The sequence below is a fragment of the Elephantulus edwardii genome, unplaced genomic scaffold (genome assembly GCF_000299155.1).
Source record: "Elephantulus edwardii isolate Elephantulus edwardi_28Jun2011 unplaced genomic scaffold, EleEdw1.0 scaffold00105, whole genome shotgun sequence".
Lineage (NCBI taxonomy): Eukaryota > Metazoa > Chordata > Mammalia > Macroscelidea > Macroscelididae > Elephantulus > Elephantulus edwardii.
The window spans coordinates 6,879,168-6,901,360 of NW_006399855.1; positions in this window are offsets into that span (position 1 = coordinate 6,879,168).

Sequence of the window (22,193 nt, forward strand, 5' to 3'; positions counted from 1 at the left end):
ATATTCTGTAAATGTCCTTTGCTGGAAATGTCATTGCCAAATTTTTTTTAACCTAGTCTGTGGGCTTAATTTCATCCTATTGGAAAAATTTTTGATGGACACATAAATTAATGATGTTGTTTCACTATTATTCTTAAAAGATAATTTGTTATTGTTATTAGGTGTCGTTGAGTCATAGACGACTCATAGGAACTCTATGAATGAAAGGCCTGAGCAAAAAGAATTTAGTCTTCACTATGGATTGTACTTCAGTATAAAGACAACAAAATGTCTCACAACCACACAGACAAGGATTGTCAAAAACTTAATTTTATTTGGTTCTACAATTAGTGTCCATAAAAACAACACTCCAGAGAAATATAACCCTTAGATTAACAGTATAACTCTCTATAGACTCTATAGTGACTATAGACACTACCATACCTCCTCATACATGCACACACACACACAAAAATTATTGTCTATGAAACAGATTTTAGTATTCCGTACATTTTTATACATTCTGTTCTAGAAGATGTTTCTCTACCCATCAGTAAGCCGTAGTCTGAATAATGAAAGTATTTTTTTCTTTCCAATTCTCTTTGACTGATTAAACTCTTTCTCTTTGCCTAATCTCCTTGATATTCATCATTCTATAACAAATAGCTAGCAAAATGCTCAGACCACACTCAATAAATGTTTGGTGAATTCAATTGTGAATGGCAAAATAAAATGTGTTAGTTTCCTTTTAAATATTATTTTATCAACAAGAGTGGTATATGAAAACTAGTCTCCTTTCCTTGACCAGTATTAATTATATTTTCTAATTTTTGGCTCATATATTTGTGTGTGTGTTCACACACGTAGTTGAGTATGCTGAGTATGCCCTTAATATTTCATCTGCAGAAATGTAAAATTTATAATTAGCTTTTAAATTAAATGGTATCTTACAGCTTTTCTCTTTATCAATGTAGTTATTAGTTGGTATCTTAGATTTTAAAAATAACTGATTTGTGAACCTACCTAAGTTTGAGAAGATGAACAGTTGAAATCTCAGGGTGAACCATTAATTTAATATGGTAATAATCTCAAGATAAAAAAATGTTGCATTTGAAATGGATTTTAAGTATTAAAAATAAGCAATTTACATTCTGTTAAAAACTATGTATGCAGTTTAATTTTTATAAGAACTTTGTATATATTGATATTTCCAACTAAGATCTCTATGTCAAGTAAAGTATTTTAGATCATCTCGTATCTTAGGTAAAACTAAAATTCAGAACTTATTAATTTGAAAGTATAATAATGGATTTTTTTTTATTTAGAAGTCTAAATAGCTTTATTCTCAGAAGGAACTGAGAATGAACACACTAGGAAATTATGGCTTTACATGTAAAACAACATTGGATTGTCACAAAGATTTCTTGAGAATATTATTCTTAGACAATGATGAGGATTCTAAATAAGGCACATAGTAATTTCCGTCTCCAATAGCCTAAGATTATTAAAACTCTCAACTTCAAATGGCTTTGTTCACATTTACATTCTATATTAACTGAAACTAGGGAATTGTCTTCAAGTAAATGACGCTTAAGAATAAAATAATTCAATGTATTTATTTGAAAAAGAAAAATTAAACCAAATAACATTATGCCTGAAACATTCTTAAATTAAGCATTAAATGCACCAGGTTCACTTTCAATATTCATTACTCTTCCCAACTCTTATTGGAAACATAGACCTGCATTCTAAATGTTTTCTTAAAATAAAAACAAACAAACAAAAAAATCCACACTTTTTTTCTAGGACTATCATTAATACGGAGTTTATTAATGAACAGAAAAATCAAGTTATTAGAGTTGTGAGGATTCTACTTGATGACAGTTTAATTGGAATTAGTTCACTGGTTTGGTCTGCTGTTTAACTAAACTTTAATGTTTTAGTCAGATGTATTTGTCTCTCTGTAATAAGAGGGAGGGAAGTTTCTATATCATCATCTTTCTTTCAGGAGAAAAAAATGAGAGCAGGCTTATAAAAACAAGGATATTTTGAGACAGTGGTACTTGACTTTTCCTGACTAAGTGAGAATTTCCTGTTGAGAGAATTGACAAAATGGGTTTGAGACAGCCTTCCTGTAATTAATTTTCTTTGTGTGTGAATTTAATACTGATGCAAAGGTGTTGCTCATTTGACAACCCCAAGGTTTAATGTCTAACCATCCAACAGGAAAGGAAGTACACGACTTCCCAGAATTCCTCATTAATTAGCTCTACCTTCACTCTATGATACTCATCCACTCATCTAAAACTGTTAATTGTTATCAATTGAATGATTTCAGGGATGCAATCAATACCTAAGAATATAGCTCATTTTACATTTCTTGTTGAGCAGCTAGGTGACAAGAAAAGTCCATGTTTATAACTCTGGGACAGATATGACTTCTTGTAAATAAGAGGTATGATTATGTATTGTAAAGGCATTGAACTTGAAATAACAATGAACTGAATTCCTCTTCTACGTGATTGTGGATAAATTAAATAACCTAAGGACTGAGTCTTAATTTCTTCAATGCAAAATTTAAATGAGGTCAAAATCCTTTCTAATAGAGAGTTGGGCTGGGAGACTGAGAAGAATTATTTTTAAAGTACTATAGAAAATTAATTTGGTGTGAGAAAATAAGACTAAGGATATCTTTTGAAATATCACAACTTCTGTGTCAAATAAAAGCCTTTCCACTTCAGACTCTAACAGTAGACAGGGGAAAGAATTTGGAAATATATATATGTTTGTGTATGTATGTGTATATGTGTGTGTGTGTGTGTGTGTATACTATTTTCTCCTATTCAATGTTTGACTTTTTATGGTGAAACTTACTGAGATATTTGAGAATATAAAGGGTTATGGATGAGTGAACATGGAGTGACTGAAGCTCTCAGGGAGGAATTTCAAAGATCTCAGAGGCACGCAGCCTGGTTATATAAACATATTTTGAACTGTACCATCCTATCCGTAGCACTGGCGCCACAATTACATTAAGTGAAATTTTATCCAAAAATTGGGAAGGTGTTCTGTGGTTGTTTGTCTGTTCTTCTGTTCTTTCTCAAAAAACCTTAAGTGAAAACCAAGGTAGAGCAGACAAATATGTCCATTGCTAAGAGGGTTCTAAATAGACGGAGTAAATTTTTTCAGTCAACTTTGTCAAACTGTCACTCTAGCCTCAAACTGACCTCTAGGGGAAAACATCATGGTTACATTAATTTTTCTAGATGCTCATCCCATTTAATTTTAAGAAAATGTACTTCATTTCACGTCCTCCTTCCTTCTTTTAAGAATAGAAGACAGGTAAAAGTGAAGAGGAATAGTTACAACTCCTTCTAACTTCTGAAATCCAAAAGACTTTCTATGCTAGCCCATTATAATCATGAAAATGCATTTACTTATCTTTTATGCATGCTTCCCCCTCCCCATCAACTAAAATAAAGTTTGTATTTATTTTTCTGGAAATATCCAAAGTGGCCCTGGCTAAGCTTCAAATCTATTTTTCTCTATGCTGTGGCTTTAAATTTTGCTGTCTGTACTTGGCAAAAGGAGATAACTAAAGTAAGCTCAACAATAACTGAACTTGAAAAAAAAATGCAAGGGCAACTGCTCTGTCTAAAAGTCAAATTATGATTTTCATTCTGATGAATTGTAAAACCCTTTGATGAGCCTCTTAAAGCTTCCTGCACTTAAAGTCCTTGCATTTAGAAATATTTGCTATGTATTACTTGTTTAACCCGGATCTTACATAAGTAAAGTATATAATTTCTATTTGTATGCATTATCATATATAGTGTAAAACATTATCCTTTTGCTATAAATATTTCTGAAAGATTACTGTTTCAGGCTTATTTCACTATAATAGTAGTTCACAGGCATAAAAGTAATCACTAATACTGTTACCTATGTTTTAATGAAATGATTTTGAGTATCCCCTTCTAAAATAATCTGGTTAGAAGAGACTTTGAAAAGCATCTTCTCCATCTTCTGTTTTTACCACACAATTATTTAAAATTACTCTGGATGATTTTTTTTTAATATCTTTTCGTTAAAAAATACAAACAGCTTCTCTAAGGAGTAGACCAATTTCCCCTTCTTATGCTTTAAAGAGGCAAGTAATCTTCCTTGTGTCTAACCAGTTTTTAGCTCATTTCTCACATGAGAGAGAGAATTCCAGGATTTAAGTTTATTCTTATTTCTTTTAAAATTAACTAAAACACTCAAACTCACTGCCATTAAGTTGGAACCAACTCAAAGCTGACCCTCCAGGGTATTTTCAAAGGCTGTAAATGACAAGGGAGATGTCTTTCTAATGAGGAGTGGTGTGTGGATTTAAACTAACTGCCTTTGCTTGGCAGCAGAAGTCCTTCCTTACTCACTAGGCCACCAGAACTCTTTTAAGGAACTATACACTCCTAAATTACTTAGGTTTTTAAATTCTTATTTGTTTACCAGCTAATATGGATAGAAGACAGATAAAGGAAATGAGATTTTTTGGGGTAAATTGTGGAGGAAGGTACTATTTAATCAGTGCTACAATAATAATAACAATAGGAGCCCTAAGAGTTCAGAGAAATTCTTTATCAGAGGAGGGTTTGGGAGATGAAGTGGAGTTTTAGCCCATAAATTTTAGTAGAGATGATGGAAAAACATTCCTTCGGAAATGTATGATGTTATTTGTAAAAATCAGTGTGTTGTTGTTATGTACTGTGGAGTCAGAACCAACAAAGAAATAAGATATGGGGATTTGTCTGTTAAAGTCAGTTCAGGCAACACCCAACCACATATTCAACCACATATAAACTCTTGCAAATCAAAAGACATGCCTTTGCATTAAAACAATGGAAAATATACCAAAAAAAGGATCTTTTATAAAGTAGTTTTAGATTTTTAGAAACATTTGACACATAAAACAAGTTTCTCCTATGAATACATTGACATTTTAGTAGTTTGTGGTGGAAGTAAAGCCTTGAAACTAATGGACAAATATTTATATACATTATTACTAAGGTGCCTTGAAAGCCTACTGGTAGGAATCTGTACTACAACTCTGAATCTGTGCGTAGTTCCAATCCACCAGCTATTCTGCAGGAGAAGCATTGACAATCACCTCTCCTGTGATTACTGCCTCTGAAAACCTGCTGGGAAGGTAAGCTATAAAGCAGTTCCAACTCGACGACACACAACAAAAAACAAAATAACTAAGTTCAGGGAACTCTGGTTGCCTGGTGGTAAAAAACTGTGCTGCGATTTTGAAGGCACATAACACAATTTAAATCCACCAGCTGCTCTTTGGGAGGAGGGATTTGGTTTGTTTTCTTTAAGATAAAATATATCTCTTTTCCTTTGTTATTTCACCCTAAAGGTTTACAAGGAAGTATACAGTGAAGGTACTGTAGGACTAAATAAAAAATCAGAGCTCAAACACAGCAACCATTCCAAAGGAGGAAAGATAGGTAGTCTCCTCCTGTAAATATATTTAGCCTTTAAAAACTGATGGGAAGTTATTGTGAATGGAAATTGACTCAATGGTGGTGGGCTTGGTTTTAGAGAAAGGTCTTCAAGATCTTAAGCCAGTCCTCAGAATAAACAGCCAGTGGGGCTCCAGGAAGCATCCCATTCCTGACAATGACTCTTCCTCTTCCTTCTCCTTCCTTTCCTCCTAACTTAAGTCACCTACCCAGCAGCCACAGAGCCTTTTTCTTCCTAGCCAAGGCAGTGTCAACTATGGCTCTTCTCCTAGCATAGGCTCTTGCACTAACAACCAACATACATAGGCCTCTGCTGGGTTCTGTAGCTGAGAAGTTCCTTCACAAGATCAAGAACTGGATCCCTCAATAATGATGATAGTAGGTAAGGTCACAGCTGCCAGTTGCATCCCAGGCACCTGCAACCCGCTCCCTTCCTGGTTCTGGTGGCCATCTTTCCATTCTCTGCAAACACACGTTAGGCAAAATGTACACAAAGTCCTGATTCAAGCGCAGGCATACACACTGCCTGGTCCAGCAACACACCTAGCAAGGCCAGACTCCAATATCTAGTGGATACCACTCTCAAGCTCACATAAAGTCTTAATACAGTAGATTTTATACAGATTTAACAATGATGGTAAGGAGGTTTGTCTATATAGGGTATGGTGTTCACATAATGTCTAGATCACATAATGTTCTATTTCATAGATCCTATCATCTCCTATTTTGGACATGCTGTTTGGAGAGGGAAATCAAGCTTGGAAATGTGAAGGATTATAAAAGAAAGACCCTTAGTCAGATGGCTTGACACAGTGATTGTAGCAACGGGCTCAAGGGTATCAGAGATTATAAGATTTCACAGAAAATAGGACAAGATTTAGGTTTGCTATTCATAGGGTTGCTGTGAGTCTTATTTGACATCATGTTTGAAATGGCAGAGGATCTATGCAAGAAAGAAAGACTCTCAGTGAGATGGATTGATGCAGTGACTGAGACAATGGTCTCAAGTATGCCAGGGTTTATAAGAATGGCAGGACAGGACAGAGTTCAGATCTGCTGTTTGAAAGATTATCATATGGGCAATTAATAACAATTTTTAATATTATGCAGTATGTACGTGCATAAGAAGTTTTTTGAGAAAGTCACAAGAGTGAATATTCATAAAGTCATTTGAATGCATATTATTTAACAGTTGAATGCTTCCCTTCCACTTAGATTCACACAAAAAAAGTTTTAAGGGTCAAACATTGCTTCCTAAAATTAAAATACACATACCCATATGTTGACTTTTACCAATTACTGTGATATGGTTTTATTTTTAAATTTTTGGTCATTATAAAGTTTTCACTATGCAGTTTATTCAAATATCCTTTCCATCCTTACATCCAAAAAGATTTAAGCAAGTATAAATGAATCGAGGGCAGAGAAAAATGAGAAGAGTGATGTTTGCAGTAGTGAGAAAGCTCTGGTAAACTGCTATGGCTCTAACTAAAATGATTTCTGTGTGTTGAAAGGCTGGATAGGGAACTGTGTTGGTCACCAGGCTGATGAAGAGAAAGGTCAGTCTTTATTGACAACTTGACTAAGCTAATTACTGACCTCACTTCCTGTAGTCTCCACTCAAAGAACCAACCTTGCTATGAGGAGACTTTTGACCTAAATACTGTCACAAAGTCTACTCAAATACGCTTCTGTTACAAGTTTCTAAGCAAATGACGGAACTGATCAACTCTTTCAATGTGAAATAATACTGAGACCTGACAAGTCTCTGGTATTTGAAGCATGCAACCTGAAACTTAAGAAACCATGCTGGCTCTCAGCTCTCTCACATTCTCTGGAGGCAGAGACAAACCACTGTATTGTCACATGAGCACTTATACTCAACTCCAAAACCCTTTGCACTGTCTGGGGGAAATTCAAGGTTTTTTGCTGGTGATATTGGATGTATACGAGCCTGTGAAATTAAGGCTTAGATTAAAGTCAGGCATGCCTGCCTCAACACCCCAACTGCTTACTTACCCAAAAATTTTCACTCAAAGGATGCACTGACCTAAATTAAGTAAAATAACTCTTTATCTAATAAGTCTACAAGTATTGTTTTACTGTTTATGTAATGACCAGTTTGAATCCAGTCAATGTTTTACAAAATAAAGCCTACACATACAATAGAAGTTGTTTACTATTTCTCTAATGCAGAGACATATAATAGAGCACAACTGCCCCATAGACAGTAAATGTACATACATTTTTCTCCTGCTGCTTAATATTCTACTAAATTTTCCAAGTATGTGAAATGCAGCATCCTACTCTAGAGTGCCAAAGCATCTGATATTTCCTTCTATAGAGGTCTGAGGGCAACCGGGTTTGATTCCAGAGACCAAATTAGAAAACCAAACCAAACCAAAACAAAACAAAAACCCAAAACCAAAACCCAACCACAGAAACCTTTCCCTATATCACAATACAAATTTCTTCTAATATTAACTGCCACTTTCCCACAACTCTTCTGTGATAACTGACTACCACTGAATGACTTATATTTTTCTTTGGAGAAATCAAAATAAATAACTAAAAATCGTTTCATCACAGGTGCTACTGTGTTTTGGGGCAACAAAACCCTAACATAAAATTTTTACCCAAGCCCTTACTGTATCTTCCAAATTTTTTCCTAAATAAGGAAAATTGCCTAATACAAGAACTTAAGCATTCATACTATTGTTTTACAGTCTTTTATGCTCAAAGCCCTTAAAGATATACATAAAAGAATTTGGTTTGATTTTCCTGCCATCCTCCCCCCCCCCCAAATCCACAAAGTGGAACGTTCAACTCTAAGTTAGTAGTCCGTTTGAGTTTTTCTTCCCACCGTGGATGAAAATGTAAAGGTACCTTCATTATTAGTTTTGGAAAAGAAGAGTTTCAATCCAGTCAATGTGAAGCGGCTAGTGTTCTGGAAAATGAACCTCGGGAACTTTTCTCACCATCGTGAGCTGAGCTAACCTGATATGCTGGGGGAAAGGACAGCATATTACTCTGGGTAAATGAGAAGCACACAGAAAATAAAATTGTTAGGTTTTGCTTGGAATTGAAAATTGTTGAAGGTTGAAGACTTTAATGTAGGGAGTTTATCAACAGCAGCAGAATCAGTGGTTTTATCAAGCCAGCTGTAAGGTCTGCAAAAAAGGCACTTCCTGCTGATGAAATTATATAGCTAGAGATTTGGGTCCCGATTTTATACTCAGGAAGTCCTTGAAAACATTCTTGCTGCTGTCATGCTGAGGGAATTAATAGATTAGATATTACCACCAAAAAATTTTTAGGTATCCCCGAAAATATGGTATCTACTGAAAGTACAGCATGTCCTTCAATTTCATAATGAAATATGAAATGTGTCATTGTCCATAAAAGCCATTTACAGTAGCTTCTGGAGCGAAGTTTTACACAGTAGCTAATGAGTAGAGTAGGCCTTTAAACACCCGCTATTCATAAGAAAAGAGAGCTAATAATTTACTGTCAAAAGAACCCAAATTGGATTATGTAATTTCTGATGTATTGGTAACTTTAAATGCATCAGAGAATCATGCAATTAACACTGTGATACCATTCAAACTATTTTGTAGATAGTAAAATGATTTTAAAAGAGAAAAAAATGATAATATTGTTGACTAAAGTATAAATCCTTTTGAACGGTGATTTTAAAGTTTTTGTCTATTTAGTACTATCATGATGTATTTATTGGTAAATTTTTATATGTGAAAATTATATTTAAAAAAAACTCAAACTCATGCCATGAAGTTGGAACCAACTCAAAGCTGCCTCTTCTGTTAGTTTTCTGAGGCTGTAAAAGGCACCGAAGGAGATTGCACATCTTTCTCCCGTGAAGTCAATGCCGGATTTGAGCCACCAGAGAGGTGTAGACTGTGGGTCAGCAGTGCAACTACCTAAATATCACGCTAGCAGAGCATCCGAAATAGTACATAGAATAGTTAAAAAGAAAATTATCAGAATCACTTTAAAGTGCATATTAAATTTCATTAGGATTTGTTTTCATGAGTACGAAATATGTATACTTCTAGCTTTAGGAAAATATATGGTTAAGCCATTTACTATCATTCACTCAGTAGCAGAATAGAATCCTTGTTCTCAGACATCTCAGGATTTGCTAGGGAAGACAAGGAAGTAAACCAATAATCACAGTATTAAGTGTGTTTTGTAGCTTAGAGTCAGAACCAACCCATAGCCGACCCTCCAGTGGGTTTCCAAAGGCAGTTAATTGCATGAGAGGAGATTGTCCATCCATCTCCCAGGAAGTATTTGGTGTCCTCAAACTTCAAGCCTTCGAAACTGCAGCACAGCTTCTTGCCACGAGGCCACCAGAGCTCTCAGTATTATGTGAAACACATATTATAAATATACTCAAAAATAAAAATGTTAAGGAAATCCAGATGAAATAGTAAAAGCATGACTTTTTGTTTGTTTGTTTTTAACTTGTGTATTTCTTGAACTCAGGAAAAGGACCATTACAACTCTCAAATTTATAAACAAGTCACAAAATAGGTCTAGGTTATACCTAGATGTGATAAGAGATTAGGACGATGTGCTGGAAAGAGAATATGAAAAACTGTGTAACCACAAAATTTATACTGAAGTCTATCAAGAGCAACTAAAGGGCCTGAAGCTAGGACAATAAGAAAATACATTAGAAACTTTGACTCAAAACAATATGAGGAGGAACTGAAGGTAGCAAAAAGACAAGATAGAAGGAGTCATTCAGTGAGCAATACTCAGAAGCTTTTTAGAAATTTAACCATTTATTTTACTTCTCTGGTGGTCTAATGGTAAGAAGTTGAGCTGCAATCTCAAAGGCATGTGGTTGGAGGCCGCCAGCTGCTTTGAGGGAGAAGGATGGGAAATCTCCTCACATATGATGACCTTCCTTTGAAAACCTGCTGGAAGGTCAGCTACGGGTTAGTTCTGACTCTATGGTGCACAACAACAACAACATGAAATATCTACTAGAAATACTAGCTTGCATGTGAATTAGAGTTCTATTAAGCTATTAAGAGGTGATATGCTAGCTGGAGTGAATCTGTAAGGATTGTTTATTGTCACTTGTCCCCAGGTACTCACCTGCAAAACCACAGTTAGTTAGATAAGCTGCTGACTCAAAAAGATGACCTTCCACATATCCCCCAGGAGATACAAAAAGAAAAAAAAAATCATTACTTTTTACCTCCATTATAGAAATTTAGGTAGTTGTCATTTATCCTCGGAAACTAAAAACAGTAAAATATGCACTTCATCTTCAATAAAATAGTATTTTTTTGTCAAGATTAATTTGATTCTTCATTGCTTCGCTGAAGAATCTTCACTATTCTATATTTAGATCATTCATAACATTATTTGTCTTAGGAATGTTTCTATGGTCCATTAATTCTGTTACCTTAATCCATTTTAAGTGTGTTGTTGTTATGTGCCATCCGGTCATCTGCAATTCATAGACACCCTATGTACAATAGCTCTGAACCCTATCTTATCTGAAGCCAATCTCATTGTCTCTGACACACCTGCCCCTATTATCTTAGTCACTGTGTCAATAAATTTCACCAGGGTCTTCCTCTCCTTCCTCTTCTAAGCATGATGTCCTTCTCTAAGGATTCATCCTTCCTGGCAACATGCCCAAGTCAAAACGCTTGCCTCCAGAGAGCAACTTTGTCCATTACAAGTATAGGCATACCTGCTGGATATATATCTCTGAGCTTATGCTATACAGAATCATTCTTTTTGCAATATACTATATAGTCAGACAAACTTGAGGTAAAATCACAGTTTTTGTATGAGCAAAATATATAATCTTTAACATTCCTTAAATCCTATATTATTAGTTTCTTCATCATTGAACTAAAAATACAATGACAGTAAGAGAGTTTCTGAAAGAATTCTGTGAGAAAGCATAAGTAACTCACAGTATCTATCAGGAAGCACCAAATAAGTATAGTTCATCTTTGGAAGGTAGAATTTCACCTGGGAGTACAGGGGAAGAAGTAGTAAATAAATATGTAATTATGTCCTCCTAACAAGAGAAAAGATGAAGCAGAGTTCCATGCACATCGAGAAAGTTTTCACTTGAGAGAAAAATTAGACACTCATGCCTGAGACTAGCTTAAAATGTTTTAGTTTAAAGAAATTACTTTATTGTAAAACGAACACTCCCCCAAAACTCCAGTCAAATCCTGGAAGGTATGAATATCCTAGCTTACTTTATTCATGAAGTACAGACCACAATTTTTTTTTGAGGAATATAAATACCTTGTCCCAATGTTTACTAAGAACTAATAAGAATTCTGTAATCCACTCTATAAGAGGGAAAAAGAAAACAACCCAAAAACAACCAGAGAGATGAAAATAACCAAAAGATAGAAATGATTCTTCAATTTTAAGCCTGAGATCTTTGATATATTTCACTGAAAGAATTTAGACCTGAATTTAATTGCTTTCTGCTAAAACATCAGTGGCTATCAAATGTACATAGTATGATGTTTTAAATTCATTTTTAATTAAAAAATGTCAATAAACCCAAAGTTAGTAATAAAGTTTATACAGAAAACAGTTTTATCTTGGATTTACACTATTAAAATGTAAGGAATTATTTTAAACATCTGAAATTTATTTCTATTTACAATCTTCCTAAGATTGTAGAACAAATTGATAAACCCAAGTTCTTTACAGGAAACAAAACTGCTGCTTAAAAGACTAACATCTTGCTAGGTTTTTTTTAGATTTTATTTCTAAATTATAACCATTGCTTTATATAACAAATATAAAATTTATTTTTTATCTTTTGCATCTTTTGATAGAGAAGATATACAAAATAACTATAAGGCATTTTCTTCCATCACAGATCAACAAATTTAATAGCATTCCTGAATTAAACATGGGCTGCATAAAATTTAATATGATAGGGAATTGTATTTTAGCTATTTAGCAATTTTGTACAGATGCAAATACATTCATATACACTCAGAATTACTTCCTAACAACACCTTCAGCACCTTTAGCAAAACCTCTATCATTCTAATGCAGTTCCACTTCATTCTTAGATATGGATTTTCAAATGAGAGGTTATAATTTCTAGTTTGCTTATACACTAAATAAAGCTCACACACACACAAGAAAATTAATTGAAGATGTTGCTGTTATGTGCCATACTTAAGGCTGCAGTCCTTGACCCTCTACAGCAAACATTTCAGGTCCTCCTCAGTTTCAGCAAGCAGGATTGTGTCATCTGCATAATGTAGATTGTTGATAAATCTTCCACCAATCCTGATGCCGCATTTCTCTTCATAGAGCCCAGCCTGGATAATCTGTTCAGCACTTGCCCTAATTTGTACACTTCAGCAAGCTGCCCAGACAAATTTTAACTTTTTTTTTTTTTCATTTAGCAGTACTAATTCATTTGCCTTCCTGTACTTGAGAATAAGGTTAATATGAATTTTTTACAAGGTTGAATTAAAAATTATTCTGAAGTCACCACTCTCTCCCTTTTCCACCTTCAACTTCAATCTATGAGTCTCTATGGAAAATCGAGGACGCTTTTTGCCATAGTCTGTTTCTTAAAAGCACATCAGCTCCAAAAAAATTTTAATTGAGCAAAGGGTTTTTAAGACTCTTGTCTACATAGGTCAGATGGCATAGTAGAAGCCATGCCACACAGTGGTTGCTGAGCCATAAATGGACCTCGGATTTTTTTTTCCCAAGCCCAAATATCGGAAAAATAGACTTCTTCAATTGGCCAGAATGACTGACATTTCAAGGATTGATAAAGGCTTATAAGCTGTTTTCTATTTTCAAGATGTAAGAACCACCCATTCATTGACTTACTGTAAGTAGAAAAATGAAATTTAATATAGCTAACTTTTTAGCTGTTTCTGTTTTCATAAAAACGGAGCCTTTGTAAAAGTTTCTTTCATAACAGCTTCAACCTTTGGGACTTAAATTGAGCAGATTGCAAAAATGTGAAAAAGCTATCATTTTTATTAAGCAAGGATTCAGCAAAAGTAGAATCTAATTATTTTTACTTTCTATTTTAAAATCACACAAATACCAAAATCAGGCTGTATTTTTGATATCAGGAAGTAAAATTAGTGCTTTAAAATGAATGTTTACTAAGTGATTATTGAGGAGAGTGGACTGCGGAGGGAACACTTTTATGCTGGGGTCATATCTTGGTGCCTTTTTGTTGTTGCTGTTACTCTCCCCTATTATTTGTGTTTCTCTCTGTCCCTTTCATATTTCTATGTTTAATGTTATCATATGGTCTATAGTGAACAGATAGAGTTCTTTTCATTCAGATTATGAGAAGTCCTGAACACTTTAAGACACACTACATCTTCAGTGAAATTCACAGATTCAAAAAAAGACCTACTCTCAGATAGAGGTGCCTTTTTGTTGCAACTTCAAAACTAGATAAGTAGCACTCTTTCTCATAAATAGTAATCATTACATTGTTCTGTGGTTTACTTTTCTTGTGAAATAGAAACACTACTGACTAGAATATTTCATAACCCTTTTCAGATTTATGCTTCAGTGTTCCAAAAGTGCAAATGCAGAAAATTTTGAAGAACTATTACACAGTGGTTTAATTCCCCCTCACCCTGCGTGGAAAACAGCTGATTTTGGAGCTATCCAGTTTTCCCTGCTGGAGCTGATGAGGTCACTATCACTTCAACAAGCAAAGGAAGTTAAATTCCCTTCCCTGGCTTTGATGCTTTGGATGTTATCCAGTGGAGCAAGGAGAACATTAAATTTGATTCCTGAGAGATAAGCTAAGAAGGAACAACTTTGTAAATATTCTGATTTCAAAATATTTATTTACATGCAAATACACTGTCAGATATTTGAGATCACAATACATGTTTACTTACTTAGCAACAGTGGTTAGGAAAAGTAATACTATATAAAATGGTAGTTTTTAAGATTAAATAAGCAAATCTCTTCTCTTTTTATATGAGGCATTTATTGTTTGGCAAGACCTGATTTCTTCCTTATAATAAAGCTAACTTTTTAATTTATCTCTAAGAAAAAATGATATTTGAACCAAACACTGATAAAAAATATCACTAAATATTTTTCTTAAAATATATTTTAATTTGTTTAAAAAATACAAAGCACGTGCAATGCAGTTGCAGTGATCAAAACCACTGTTTAATTTATAAGTGTGTTAAATGCTACCTGAATTATTTAGCCAATATACATCAATGTTTGAAATAACTGGATTATGTCTTTTATATTTGTACTTAAATATCTACTACATGTAAATGTAGTTTGCTTCAAGGTAGAATAAATATTCACAGTTACATATTTATTTACTAGTTTCCATCATGTTCATAGACTCAACTGAGTAGCAAAATAAAGCCAGGTTAAAAAACCGAGTATGCTTTTAATTCTTGTCCACACATAACTTCAGCTGGGAATCAATGGAAGGTCAGCTATGAGTTGATTCAGATCTGAAACATTGAGTAAGTGTGAGTGATTAAAAGAAAAAGGCAATTATTTGAACCCACCAAACACCCTGCAGAAGAAAGATGTGGCTGATAGTCTACTTCTAGAGTCACGGTTTTGAAAATCCTATAGGCAGTCCTGAATTTGGATTCAATTTGTGGTTTGTTGTTTGGGCATGGCAGGCAAACCCAATTGCAAAAGACAACGTAAGATGTTTTAGCCTGAAGATGCATGACAGATGGACAATCTCCTCTGTGCAACTAACTGCCCTGACAACCTGCCAGAGGATCAGCTATGAGTTGGTTCCAACTGGATGGCACACAACACAAACGATAGCAGTGTGACAATCAGCAAAGCCATATATAATGAAATAAATTTAAAATAAAACAAAAACAGAAGAGGATAAAACAGGATTAAGAACTTTTCCTGAAGTAAAACTCTGAGGGAGAGAAATATCATTCCTAGTAGCTTAATTTTTAGTGGTTTTCCCCTCTTGTGCCTCTGCTTTCCCTTATTCACATTGTTATAAATGACCAACTAAAAACGCACTGTCCTTCAAGCTATCCTTTATTATAATGAGCTCAGGTGGAATAGTCCATAAGGAGATGTGATGCTAAAAGAAACTGTATTTCTCTCAGCGTTCCAATCCACTAGCAACTCCTCAAAAGAAAGAGGAACGTTCTGCCCCTGTGTGATTCACAGGCTCAAAAATCCACTGGAAAGTTAATGATGAGTCAGTTACAATTCTACTGCAATGAGAGAGATGTTGGTTTTCCAAGGTGGTAAATGTTTACAGGAACAGACCATCCAAATTTTTTCCACGAAGCAACAGGTAAACTGCTACACCATTAGAAACTCATCTTAAAAGAACTAGAAATAAAGTCATCAGTATCCTAATTGATAGATACAGAGCCTTTGCTGCAAGCTATGCTTTGTGTGATTTACTTTAAACTATTCTTCTCAAGTGAGCCTGACAACAATGTTACATATTGTTATTTTTGTTGTTTAGTGCCACTGAATAGAGTATGACTCATAACGACCCTAAGAACAACACAACAGATCTGAACTCTGGCCTATCCTGCACTATCCTTATCATGCTTGCAACATTTGAGTCCATTTCTACTGAAACTTTATCCATCTTGTTGAGGGTCTTTCTCTCCTTTGTTGACCCTCTACTTTTCGAGTCATGATATCCTTTCCAAAGAATACTCTATCCTAACAACATGTCCAACATGTGTGAGAAGAAACTTCACCAACTTTGCCTCCTTTATCAAATACATATCTGTTTGTTTGTTTTTGTTTTTGTTATGCCCATGGAATATTCAACACTTCTCTCCAACATTGCAACTCAAAAGCATTGATTCTTCTCCTACATTCCTTATTCATTGTCCATCTCATAGATGTATAGCAGATGCTTAGAAAGACTAGCATATTATTCCTTATGGTTGAAGAAACTGAGGTTTAGAGAAATGGTTTTCAAAAGGCATGTGCTTTTGGAAAGTGACAAAATGAGACATTCAATTTGAATGAGTATGGCTTTGAGATTAATTTTACTAAACAAACAAAACCAAGAGTTACTCTATATCATTCGATCTGGTATTAGTCACTGTGGAGACTTTTTCTCTGAGGACAAATACAGTTTGGGGGAAAGAGGCAATTATTCGTTAACGTTAAAACCACAATCTCTCATACACTCAACTGTGAGGATAACAAAAACAGTCACAAATCTTGTCCAGCCTTAGTCACATCATTGCAAAGTGCCCACCTGGTAGAATGGAATTTAAATATCAGAAGAATTAAAATATCAATTGACATTAACAATTTCTTGTTCCCATTGTAAATGTAACTAGGCAGATGTGTGAATGAGTGCCTCTTCACTAAGACTATCCACTAACAGCCACCTGGAGGTCCCTCTTACATGAAAACCATTTGATGTGGTTGATTTACAAGTTCAGATCCGCCAGTGAGGAAAAGAGGGACATTTCTTCCCGTTAATACTTAGAGTCTTAGAACCTGATAGTGGGTCACTATGAGTCAAACCCACTCTACAGCAATGAGTTTTTTAGTTTTAGTCAAATCTTTATTCTAATTTGCTATCCTTATTGAGAAGCTTTTTGTTAGTTTGGTTTTTTGAGTCAATTTTCGAACTCTAATAGTCAAACTCATTGCTGTCCAATTGAACTGATTCACACCTGACCCTCCAGTTGTCTTTCAGAAGCTGTAAATTGCCTTCATTTCTTGAGCAGAGCTGCTGGTGGATTCAAACTGCCAAAGAGATGCCAACTTTGGGTTGCAGAACAACTCCCTATGGACTGTGTGACAGCATAAGGGGTACAGGTATAACCAGCACAATTTTTGTTTTAAATTTATTTACTTAATTTTCTATATATTTTTTTTAATGGATATGAAATAAATAGGTAGATTACTAGATATGAAAATTAAAGTGTAGGCAAGTGTGTGAAAGACACTATTAGTCTACAATACAGTTATCTTTCTTTAAACTATGCATGCAAATGTGACTGTGTTCAAATTGTATTCCAGGACTTATCATCCTCTTCAATCAAATAGTACAAAACCTCAGGTCCTTCTCATTCCTGGATACTGCTTAACAGCAAACTGAGGTAAGGAAGCCAGCCTTTTAGGTTCATAAAGTTTCATCAAAGTAAGTGTTCAATGGAGTTTCTTGCCAGGTGATCATAGCTTTTTTTTTTTTTTAATGTAGAATTTAATAGTTGAGATATTCCCTTTAAAATAGTTTTATTTTCCTAAATTGATAATGTGGCACTTTTTTAAAAAAGTAAAACAATGGCCTAGCTAAAAAGATTATATAAATATGTACATTGAAGGTGATGTTTATAACCAAATTAATGGATGGACAACTTACACTGTCTTTCAAACTAGCAACTTGCTGTAAACAAAGAATTGAATGCAAGTCAATAATATATTAGAGAAAAATCAAAACTATTCATCTGACTGTTATTAACAAAAGGACTAAGTGAATGATAGGAAATACTTAGTTTAAACGCAATGTAATTCATCTCCAGTGAATATTGACAAAATGGCTTCAAAATGGCATTGAATGAAAGCATGTTTTCAGGCATTTAGTGAGGAATTTCCTGACTTTAACCCCTAAATGACCTTGTGGTTAAATGCTTAAAGCAAATTAAATGGAACTTAAATCTTACGTGTTTACGGTGCTGTGCCTGCTTTATTTATTTATTGTAAACTCAGATCAGTATAATAAAAACTAGTCATTATAGTGAGAGTGAATTGCCATGCTTGAGAGGAATCAGAAACTCTTGTACTGGGTTTTTGGTTTTTTTTCCTTTTTCTTTTAGTTTTCCTCATTTTGATTTCTGATTTTGTCCCTTTAGAATACAACAGGATTAACTTGAATACAACAGGATTAACTTGATGAAGATAGAGCCACAATTATAAAATATTATAAATTCCCTTTCTCCTTCCTTCACATGAAAGTAACTAGTTGAGTAGCATATCGTAAAAGAAATTATTCTTTAATAGTCATCTGTTGAAGAAATATTTAAAATTTAAGGAAAAGTCAAATCAAAACAGTAAATATTCAACTTTTTTATTTGTCACAGTAAAGTAGTTCTTAACCATTAACAGGGTGAATGACAACATTGCAAAGGCAGGTTTTGTTTGCTTTATTTGGTGCAGAGAAAAGGAAAAAGTCCGTCTTTCTTATAGTAACATAGATTGCACCTGGGAGTTTATAAATTGCTCAGCAACCTTCTCACACATTTAGGCTAACAGTACAGACAACATTAGAATTCAAATGGGAAAAGAAATCAGTATCTGTTCATTAATCATCAGTGAAATTTACAATGGCATTCATATTTTTTAAAAAGAGAATATAATCTTTCAACAACTTCATCTAAAACCATTAAAGAACTTAAATTGATTCCTGAGAAGACATTATCTTTAGAGCACACTTACATCGTTCTAGGTTTCCTTGAGCCTTATTTTCAGAAGAGATCTGATGCATCTTACCAAGACTCAGGAAAGCCAGTTTCACCATTTCAACCTATAACATTTCCTTAATCTTTTCCATTTGCATTTCAAAACTCTTTTCTCAAAGGAAGAAAAAAAAAGAGAGAGAAAGTAAATATATCTTGTTTATACCTTCCTGCTGTTTTCAATTTCAGTTGTATCTAGTCACACACAAAAAAAGTTTATCATTTTTAGCATTAACATTTATGGTTAAGGACCTGAGGCCATCCATCCGCATATATTGACATTCGGAAGACCCAGAGCCAATCTTTTAAAAATGAACACAAACATCAGGACCAGGTCTAAAATACTAAACAGATGAAGTCCAAGATACCAGTTGCCCTAGTTTCAGAGCAGCCACAGTTTGTTTATAAATCATTTTCAGAGAACCCTGCTGGTTTCCACCAGTTAAAGAGGTACCCCAGACAGGTCTCAATATCACACATTAGGGTTATGGCAAAAAGAAGAGCCCATTCCAAATCTGGGCTATTGTGATGGCCAAATAGACTAACCTCTCTACTATTGACTTTGGATCGATGCTCTGTTTTTAATGAAGTAATAAATTTAAAGTCAATTAAAGATGTCACTGTCCTCAACTTTTGTTTTTAAGGCATAGTCAAGAAAAGGGAAGACTCAAACCCCTGTTTTCCTTGCTAATTCCTAGGAGTTATAGGAAGATAATTAGAATTCAACAACATTAATCCTGCATGGTGTTGGAATATTCATCATACTCTCTGAATTAGTGGATTATAGATGATTTTCAAATATGCTAGCTTACAAAATTTTCTGAACTGGACTCTAAGTTGAGAGTTTCACTCAACCAGGGCTTCAAGACAAGAACAATGAGATTGAGTTGTTGACTATTTTTAGTCATAAGACAAACAGTATCATAATCCAAATAGGATCTTTTGGTTCTCAGCTCTTTCCATACAATAACATCTCTTTTCTATGCTATATACTGTTGTTGTTGTTAAGTGCCATAGAGTAGAGTATGACTCATAGCAACCCTACAAACAAAGGATCTGAACCTTGTTCTATCCTGTGCCACCCTCATACTTCCTGACACACAAGAGCCCGTTGAAGCAGCCACTGTTTCAATCCTCTTGATTTAGGGTTTTCCTCTCCTTCGCTGAACCTCCACCCTTCCCAGCATCATGTCCTTCTCCAGTGAATAGCCCCTGTGAGACAAAGCCTCATCATTTTGGCCTTCAAAGAGCACTCCAGTTGCACCCTCTCCAAGACATAGTTGTTTGTTTTGTTGGCTGTCCATGTTCAATGCTCTAAATTATATAGTCCACTCATATTAATTCCAAGAACAATAATATGTATGAATCAAACAGCAAAATACTAAAAATTCTAATCCCAATCATTTATTATTATCATTTATTATGCTTACATTTGTCTGTTCTTAATATTCCTGGTGGAACGGGGTCCTATGTTTTTCACTCATTTTTATGCTTCTGATATTTCTCTGTTTAGTTCTCAAAATATATACCTACTATACATAGATATATGGAGCTCTGGTAACTTAGTTGTAAGGATTTGTGCTGCCTACCCAAAGGTACATAGTTGAATCTACCAACTGTTCTGTGGAAGAAAGATGGGCACTCTCCTCCTATAAAGTTCACCGCCTCTGAAAACGCACTTGAGGGTCAACTATTGGTAGTTTCTGATTTGGTGGTATACAACAACACAACAAATACACGCACATGCACATACACATAAGAAGGGCCTGTCCTTAGACATGATGGTGGGAAAGATAGAGGGTCAGTGAAAGAGAGGATGACCCCCAATGAGAGGTACTGATGCAGTAACTGTAACATTTGCATGAGTGTGGCAGAGATTGTGAGAATGACGTAGGAAAGGACAAGATTCAGATCGCTTCCTTACAGGGTTGCTATGAGTCATAGTTGATTCAATAGCACCTGTATGTTTTGTTTTGCCTTGTATTTTTATTTAATTTTTATCTTGAAAATATATCTGTCTAGCTAGCAGATAAATACATGCATTCATTTTGCCTGAATATTTTTCACACACAGAATTTGATGTATATTTTTAAAAAGTACAAAAAAGAGTTAATTGCAAGAGTCTTTGGATATTTGGGTGTTTGGGTTTTGTTTGTCTTAACAAATTGAAACTTTGACATTATACAATTTAAAAAAACTAAATTAGTAGAAAGAGGGAGAGGACTAAGTGGGAGTGGGGAGGAAAGGAGCTAAAAGACACTGTCCTAGTCTACAAGAGTGTTAAAGTTAATAAGAAATTTGAATTTGGAATCAGAAGATGTTAGTCCTAAGGCTTTCATGAGATGAAAGCTATTTAGTCAAAGAGCAGGATGAAAGTATTTGTAATGCTAGAATCCTTTCTGCCTCACGAAGCTGCGGCAACCCACCTGACATCCTAGGATTTTAGGTTTGTGTCACTTAATGTCCACAATATCTTCTGTGAAAGAGACTGCTGTGTGATTTGGACATTTTAAAAAAACCATATATATATATAATATTGCATATGTTTGCATGCATTCATTGCATGTTTATCAAAACCTCCTTAAAAGACCAAGAGATCTTTAAATTGAGATTTTTAAAAGTTGGACCTGTAATTGGCTCTCTGATAAGCCCCTAAGAGCCTGATTGGTATCAGAAGCCTTGAGGGACAGAGTGGAGCCCAGAATCTCCAAGAACTTCAACTACTGTTGAAGCAATTGAACGTATCAGCCAAACTGCAACAGCTACGGGCACTGTTGAGGACCTGTTAGCCCCTTTGAAGACTGGGAGTGTTAAGTGGTACATTATACTGTGTTAATTCCTGATTAACCCAGTTTGCACTATTTCAAACACAAAGGAAGTACAGTGCAGAGCAAGTAATCAGGTTGAGCTGGCTCTCCTTTTCTCTACAGGGATCATTTAGAGACACTTTGAAAGTGAATTATTTGTCTTCAGTATATGGAGTTTATAAATACTTTGGTGCCCATTATCACCACCAGCATCCATAGAAAAAAGTAAGGAACCTTGGAGAGGCATATGGGAGGGGATATCAGGTCTGATTTTGAGCTTACACAAATAAATTTCTTTCACATTATAGTGGATAAAACTCAGACACATAGAAAATATTGTCTATGTACCTACACAAAAAAGAAACCCACTTCCTACAAGTTGATCCTGACTCATGATGATCCATTAGTCTGTTGTTTGGTTT